The 7,596-nt window shown below is 47.2% G+C and overlaps 2 non-coding genes across 2 annotated transcripts; both read right to left on the bottom strand.

Annotated features, from left to right (window-relative positions):
* Window positions 1-3,438: 3,438 nt before the first annotated feature.
* TRNAA-AGC (transfer RNA alanine (anticodon AGC)) lies at window positions 3,439-3,511 on the bottom strand. The gene has a single exon. It is a non-coding gene; the product is annotated as a tRNA-Ala (tRNA).
* Window positions 3,512-3,831: 320 nt separating this feature from the next.
* TRNAA-AGC (transfer RNA alanine (anticodon AGC)) lies at window positions 3,832-3,904 on the bottom strand. The gene has a single exon. It is a non-coding gene; the product is annotated as a tRNA-Ala (tRNA).
* Between the last annotated feature and the right edge of the window lie 3,692 nt (window positions 3,905-7,596).

Raw genomic sequence — 7,596 nt, forward strand, 5'->3', positions numbered from 1 at the left:
GATGGGATAGGAGAGGGCAAAATGGATTCAGTTCTCATGTGACCTCCCTGATTTGCACTTTCTGAAACAATACACGAACCAAAACACAGCATATTCGCGTATAAGACTACTTTTTAACCCAGGAAAATGTTCTCAAAAGTCGGGGGTCGTCTTATACACCGGGTCATATTTCTTATACAGCGAGTATATCCCAAACTCTATATTTTAACTGGAAAAGTTGGGGGTCGTCTTATACACCCAGTCGTCTTATACGCCGGAATATACGGTATGCCTAGAAATGCATAACTTTGGGGGGAAATGCATTACAGAAAATAACGCTGTGCAAAAAGTGTGTATATTAGGCAAAACTGCATAGATAGATGTGCGTATTAGAAGCAATTCGCACTAAAATGCGGGTGGAGTTTGAGGAGGACTACTTTCTTTTCTTTCAAGAATTGCAAACTGATGTGAAGAACTGAGGAGTGGAATGGACCGGACCAAGAAAGAACAAACAGGACAGATTTCCCACCACTAGACCTTGCTATAGAATCTATATCTGTCACATCGAAGTATAGGAATGATTTGGAGTGGAGGGGAATGAAGAAAAGGGAGAGGTGTGATGCGTCTTGGGGATAACAAAAGGTTAGATTCTGTTTTCCCTGCCGATTGGGTTCTTACTCTTAAAATAACGAACTGATTTTATTTAATTTATAGAAATTAATTTTAGTTTTATTTGTAGAGTAAAATAATTTCATTTATAGAAATAACTGACGGCATCCCTATTAGTACCCCAAATGGCTCCGTTCTCCCCAACACACACAAGAAGCCCTTTGCAAGATACCTTTGAGTATCTCCTCTGAGTGGGAAGGAGGATCAGACAGATGCGACCGAAGCCCAGGATGGGCAGATTAAGCTCTGTCCTTACTACTTCTCTGGCTCTAAAGACAGCGATAATAAAAACCCCTTTGGCCCCTTCCCTGAGCATGGTCTAAGTTTCGAATTCCCCAAAATGACGTTTCTGGCCGAGATCCAACACTTGCGAAACATCCACAAGAGCCTCTGGCAGTCTACCAGTAAGGGAATGTGCAGAGCAAGAGGTGGGGAGAGAAACAGACAAAGGGAGAGGGAGGGGGAGGGGGAGGGGGAGGGGGGAGGGGAGGGGGAGGAGGAGCAGCAGTAGCAGTAGCAGCAGCAGCAGCAAAGAAGTGGGGTGAAAGTCAATCATATTGAGGAATGAAGGCCATTGCCAGTCTACAACTCACACAGACCTCATGACATTTCCTTCGCTCACAACTGTGCACAGCTACTAGCTGTATAGGGTGTTGGGGGGGGCTAGTTCCTCTGGCGGGGGACACATCATGCTCATGCTACGACCCTTCCAGGGAAAAAGCCACTGGTAGTGCTGGGTGGGGGGTGGGGGGTGGGGGGGGGTGTCCCGCCCAAAAGACGTTACTAAATACGGCCATTGCTATTTCTCTACTTTTCATTCGATGCCTTTCAACAAAGAAAGAGAAAGATGGCGCCTTTTTTTCGGTGAGGTCGCACTTTGCACATGGTCATGGCCGGTGCTTTCTCCCCCCCCCCCCTACTAAAATGTTCAGGGGAACTCTCATTTTCCTACTCATATTGAAATACTGCCCCTCAATGAGGCCAGACGTAGATTCACAAAGTGTTTAGGGGTATGGGTACCCTTGCACACACACACCCCAGAAAAAAAGCACCGGTCATGGCTAAGCTTCTGCCCTCATTTGTAGAGGCGAAGCTGTTTCCTAGCAAAGGGCACTCTGCATGCACACTGCATCTTTTAATAGGGAAAAATGGTGCCGGTACTCACCGTGAAGTTGTTGCAGTAAGTGCCACGCTTTTAACATTTTTGGGGGGGGGGGAGATACAGTATTTTTCACTCCATAAGACACACTTTTTCCCTCCCAAAAAGGAAGGGGGGAAGTCCGTGCGTCCTATGGAGTGAAGGCTCTGGCTCTGGCTCTGGCTCTGGCGCCAGAGCCAGAGCCAGAGCCAGAGCCTCGGGCTGCTTCCGTGACAGCAGAGAGGGCTGCTTCCCTCTCTCTTCCTCTCTCTCTCACACACACCTTCCTTCCTTCTCTCTCTCTCTCTCTCTCTCTCTCTCTCTCCCCTTTCTTCCCTCCCTCCCTCTTCCAACTTTAATAAAATATGGGGGGGGCAGGTAAGCCCCACCTCACATACCGTATCAGCCTTTCTCAACCTGTGGGTCCCCAGATGTTGTTGAACTACAACTCCCATCGCCCCTAGCTAGCAAGACCAGAGCTCAGGGATGATGGGAGTTGAGGGATGATAGGTTGAGAACCGCTGCAACTGATCTCAAGTGCATGCACACTATATGAATGACAAAGCCCATCAACATAGGGGGGGAATGACTTCCTCAAATATTTAATTGGGGGGGCAAAGGCACCTAGGCCTCTAGGAGTTGGCTGCTATGCCTAGGACAATTCAAGAAAGCAAATAATAATAATTCTTGTTTTCCTCCTCTAAAAAACTAGGTGCGTCCCATGGTCAGGTGTGTCTTATGGAGCGAAAAATACAGTATGTGTACTGTGTACACTTGAGTACGCCCAGAAAACAAAGCACAGCACATGTTCAATAGGCACGCAGCCATGCGCTTATCGCCACAAACCTGGAAGTGACTAGAAAAAGGGCAAAAGCAGTCTTAAAGGAGTGCAGAAAGGGCAAAAAATAGCATGAAAACAATCATGAGCCATTGCAAGTGCAATCCCAGGAGCCATTACACTGATGGTTGAGGCCTGTGGAGAGTTAGAGTTTGAGCAAGGAGGTTTGGAGGGAGCGATTACCACCATTCCTGCCAGTCTTGTAAGCACTGCTGGGTTTTTTAAAGGGCTTTTTAAAAAGGGTTTGCAGAGGTATGATAGCCATGTTCAAATATACAAAAGGACGTCATATAGAAGAGGGTGAAAGGTTGTTTTCTGCTGCTCCAGAGAAGCGGACACGGAGCAATGGATTCAAGCTACAAGAAAGAAGATTCCACCTAAACATTAGGAAGAACTTCCTGACAGTAAGAGCTGTTCAACAGTGGAACTTGCTGCCAAGGAGTCTCCTTCTTTGGAGGTCTTTAAGCGGAGGCTTGACAGCCATCTGCCAGGAATACTTCGATGGTGTTGCCTGCTTGGCAGGGGGTTGGACTGGATGGCCCTTGTGGTCTCTTCCAACTGTATGATTCTATGATTCTAGGTTTAGAGGGTGTTTGCAGGACTTTTCAATGGGTGTTCCCAATATATGTGATTTCACTTAAATGTGTGCTGCCTCAGAATGTGACCCCCGTGTAAAATGGCTGTTGCCTGTACCTGTGGGGAGAGGAACCACAACTTTGGATAGGGAAATATATGTTTTTCTTCCATACAAGAAAAAGGGAGTTAAGAAGCCTCTGTGGTATAAATAGCAAAAGCAAGAGGGGGGGGGCAGGATTGGAGAATGCGGGCATCGATCCCGCTACCTCTCGCATGCTAAGCGAGCGCTCTACCATTTGAGCTAATTCCCCAGTTGCCTGGCTTCACTGGCCCAGATATACTGAAAAAGAGGAAGATCTCAGAAAAGGATCCAGAATGGGATTCCCAGAGGCTTTGTTGAATGCCTGGCAAAAGGAAGAGGTCGTGAGGTTTGCTGGAGAATGCAGGCATCGATCCCGCTACCTCTTGCATGCAAAGCGAGCGCTCTACCATTTGAGCTAATTCCCCAGTTGCCTGGCTCCGTTGGCCCAGAAATACAGAAAAAAGAGACAGATCTCAAATAGGGATCCAGAAAAGGTTTCAGGAAAGCTTTGTTGAATGTCTGGCAAAAGGAAGAGGTCATGAGGTTTGCTGGAGAATGCGGGCATCGATCCCGCTACCTCTCGCATGCTAAGCGAGCGCTCTACCATTTGAGCTAATTCCCCAGTTGCCTTGCTCCACTGGCCCAGAAATACAGGTGAAACTCGGAAAATTAGAATATCGTCAAAAAGTGCATTTATTTCAGCAATGCAACATATTATATTATATTTTATTTTTATTTTTATTTTTACAAATGCTTTCTGAAGGAAAACACGAGTCAGGAAGTTGAGCAAGTGAGCAATATGACGGAACAGATTAAAGCAATAGGAGGGGGTGCTAGCTATATATAAGCTTTGGGAATGTTGGACCAGAACAGCAGGGCCGTCTTAAGCCCATCCAGTGCCCTGGCACTAGGTCCCTCCAGCGCCCCCCTCCAGAGCCTCTCCAAGGGCCCGGGAGTGTCAAGCAGACTGCGGCAGCAGCGGGAGGCCACCTCCGAGGACTCCGCGCTGTGCCTCCTTCTCGTTTCCCCAGCGCTGGGTTCTGCTCAGTCAAGCTTCGCCACCAGCGCACACACCGTGGGACCAGCAAGAGCTGCTTGGGCGCTGTGCGCGCGCTGGTGGCGAAGCTCGACTGAGCGGAACCCAGCGCTGGGGAAACGAGAAGGAGGCGCAGCACGGAGTCCTCGGAGAAGGAGCGCAGTCCTGGCCAGATCGCCGGAACCCTGCGCTCACTTGGCGCCCTTCCAGCGCCCTCCAGCGCCCTCCAGCGCCCTCCAGCGCCCGGTGCCGTGGTTCTCCGCACCACTAGCCTCTATGGCTAGGACGGGCCTGCAGAACAGTGATGCAAACCATCATCTGTTGTAATTGGCAGGATTTCTTTGCCTCTAGGATTAAAAGCCCAAGAGACTCAATGAGCTTTTTTGGAGCATTGTGGCTAGGCTCTGACCAGCTTTGAGAGATAACAGGCAGGTGAAGTTCTTCTTTTTTGATAGCTCTTGCACACTGGGGGTGAGCCGTATCAAAAGTCAACCCACGCAAGAGCTTCTGCTTGAGCTTCCTGTTGCTGAGACCAAGTAAAGCAGAAAGTTCCACATAATGAACTTTCGATACAATTGATGCTTACAAAAAGAGGAGCAAGCTTAATAGATTTATCCCAATTGATAAGGAAAAGCAGCTATGAGCAATACCGAAGCACATAATGACTTCTCACAAATTAAATCGAGCATCTGTAAAGAGCTGAAAAGCCAAATTCATAGCTCTTTGCTGTTTGCGCTGCTTTTTACACTCCAAACCGCAACTGCTCGGGAAGTTAACATGTCACCACTTCCTGGCTGCAAGAACAGCCATCACTGACACTTGTTGTTGCAGCATGAAAAACAAGTATTGGCTGGCAGAGCCGATGGATGAAAAGAGGAAAATGCGGGGTCGCCATCCATCAAGGGTCTTTGGGTAAGTGATAACCCAATTTCAAAAATAAAAAGGGTAAAGGGCCGCCCCTGACCATCAGGTCCAGTCGTGCCCGACTCTGGGGTTGCGGCGCTCATCTCGCTCTATAGGCCGAGGGAGCCGGCGTTTGTCCGCAGGCAGCTTCTGGGTCATGTGGCCAGCATGACAAAGCTGCTTCTGGCGAACCAGAGCAGTGCACGGAAACGCCGTTTACCTTCCCGCCAGAGCGGTCCCTATTTATCTACTTGCACTTTGATGTGCTTTCAAACTGCTAGGTGGGCAGGAGCTGGGACCGAGCAACGAGAGCTCACCCCGTTGCAGGGATTCGAACCGCTGACCTTCTGATCAGCAAGCCCTAGACTCTGTGGTTTAACCCAGAGCGCCACCTGGGTCCCAATTTCAAAAATTTGTTGTCGTTTAGTCGTTTAGTCGTGTCCGACTCTTCGTGACCCCATGGACCAGAGCACGCCAGGCACTCCTGTCTTGCACTGCCTCCCGCAGTTTGGTCAAATTCATGTTCGTAGCTTCAAGAACACTGTCCAACCATCTCGTCCTCTGTTTCAAAAATACAATGTGCCAAATAAGGGGAATCTGCAGTGAGGTCAGGAGACCTCCATTGTTAAGGACAAATCAATAAAGGCTAATTTAGAGCATATAAGCTACAATGTGCAAGACCATACATCTTTAAGGAGGTCTGCTGTGGCTTCCACACCGAGATATGCATTTTTGGAAGGAATGGAAGCAAAAGACATTTAGTCTATGAAATGAATCATATTTTTTGATCACGGAAAGCAAAATGCGGCTCTCTCTCTGTGTGTGTGTGTGTGTGTGTGTGTGTGTGTGTGTGTGTGTGTGCGGTGTTGGAATTCAACACAAAGGTCTACCCAATCCAAGGCAACCCAGAACTTGCCGGGCTAAAGGGATACTTAGACCAGCAAAATACAGTACATGTGATGTTTGTCAATTATGGAACTAAAATCAAAGGGGCTTTTGTTCCAGAGGGGCTTTTATTTCTTTGCAACTAAAACCAAGGGCTGTAAACAATTGTTGGCTAGTGAAGGGCTGTACCAGTTGGCATACGCAACAATACTTGCACCAACAAAAACACAATTAAGCAGGGGCAATATCAACTGCAACTTTCCTTTTTGGTGGGAAATGTGAATGCAGAATGGAGAAATCAGGGAGGATAGAGTTCAGCGCTTCCTCAAGCCAGCAAATGTTTGCTGCAGGTCGCATAGTTACAGGAAGCTACTAGCTGCATCACAGACTGTTTTTTGACAGCATGAGAAGAATTTAACCCCCCCTCCCCGCCGGGCACCTTGCCGCGGCAGGGACGGGGGGGGGGGGAATCAGATCACCAGTGCTTTGGATCGTCTCTCTAGTAGAGCCTTTGAAAGCTGGGACCAAACTGGCATCTTACAATCAGCATCAACCACAGGGATTCTTGTTGTTGTTTAGTCGTTTAGTTGTGTCCGATTTAGTTGTGTCCGACTCTTTGTGACCCCATGGACCATAGCACACAGGGATTATAAGAACCCCCTTTTGTCCAGTGCTAGACCTAGGCAGGTCCACACCTACTTTTGCTTTTTTTTAAAAAAAAAACATAATTTTTATTAATTTTACAGATTACAAAAAACGGTACATACATGAACACCTTTTCCACCTTCTTCCCACCCCCCTCCATGGGTCCTCCCCTGCCACAGAAGTATCCCACGCAGGTGAACAGTCAGCGATGGTCCATTTTATGATTGGGTTTCTGTCCTCCTCCCCCTCCCCTGCCCCCAAAGCCCCCCCCCTGCCACCAGAGAGTTCCAGGAAACCAGGGCAGTACGCAGGAAGTCATCCATCCAACCATCTATTGTCATACCAAAAAAAGAATAAAAAGAAGAGAAAAGAGAAGAAAAAGAAAAGAAAAAAATAGCAAAAAAGAAAAAAACAATACACAACAAAAAAAAAATCTTTTTTTTCCATTCATAATTGATAAACCATATTTTGTGGGCTTCCCCAACCTCCCCCCTTCCCCGGTTTTCATCCCTTTTTTTATCCTCTTCAACAGTTTCTTATTCTATGAAATAATTACCTTTATACTTTATACTACTTTTAAATTGGTTATTATCATTTTCACCTAATATCCAAATCACTGAAAAATCAAACTCCCATTTTTTCATCCCGTGCCTAATTTTTACCCCCTCTATAAGCCTCCATATTTTCACCTTTTTCCAAAATCAGTTCACTTTAAAACTATAACTATTCCCAATCTAACCTTACATCCCCGATTTCCGGCTCCAACCCCCCAATCCAGCAAGTTCCGTAGTCAGCAGTCCAGTTTTAATCCTGTTAATCCATCCTGATAATCACAACTTCACTTT

Source organism: Zootoca vivipara, chromosome 2 (assembly GCF_963506605.1).
Source record: "Zootoca vivipara chromosome 2, rZooViv1.1, whole genome shotgun sequence".
NCBI lineage: Eukaryota > Metazoa > Chordata > Lepidosauria > Squamata > Lacertidae > Zootoca > Zootoca vivipara.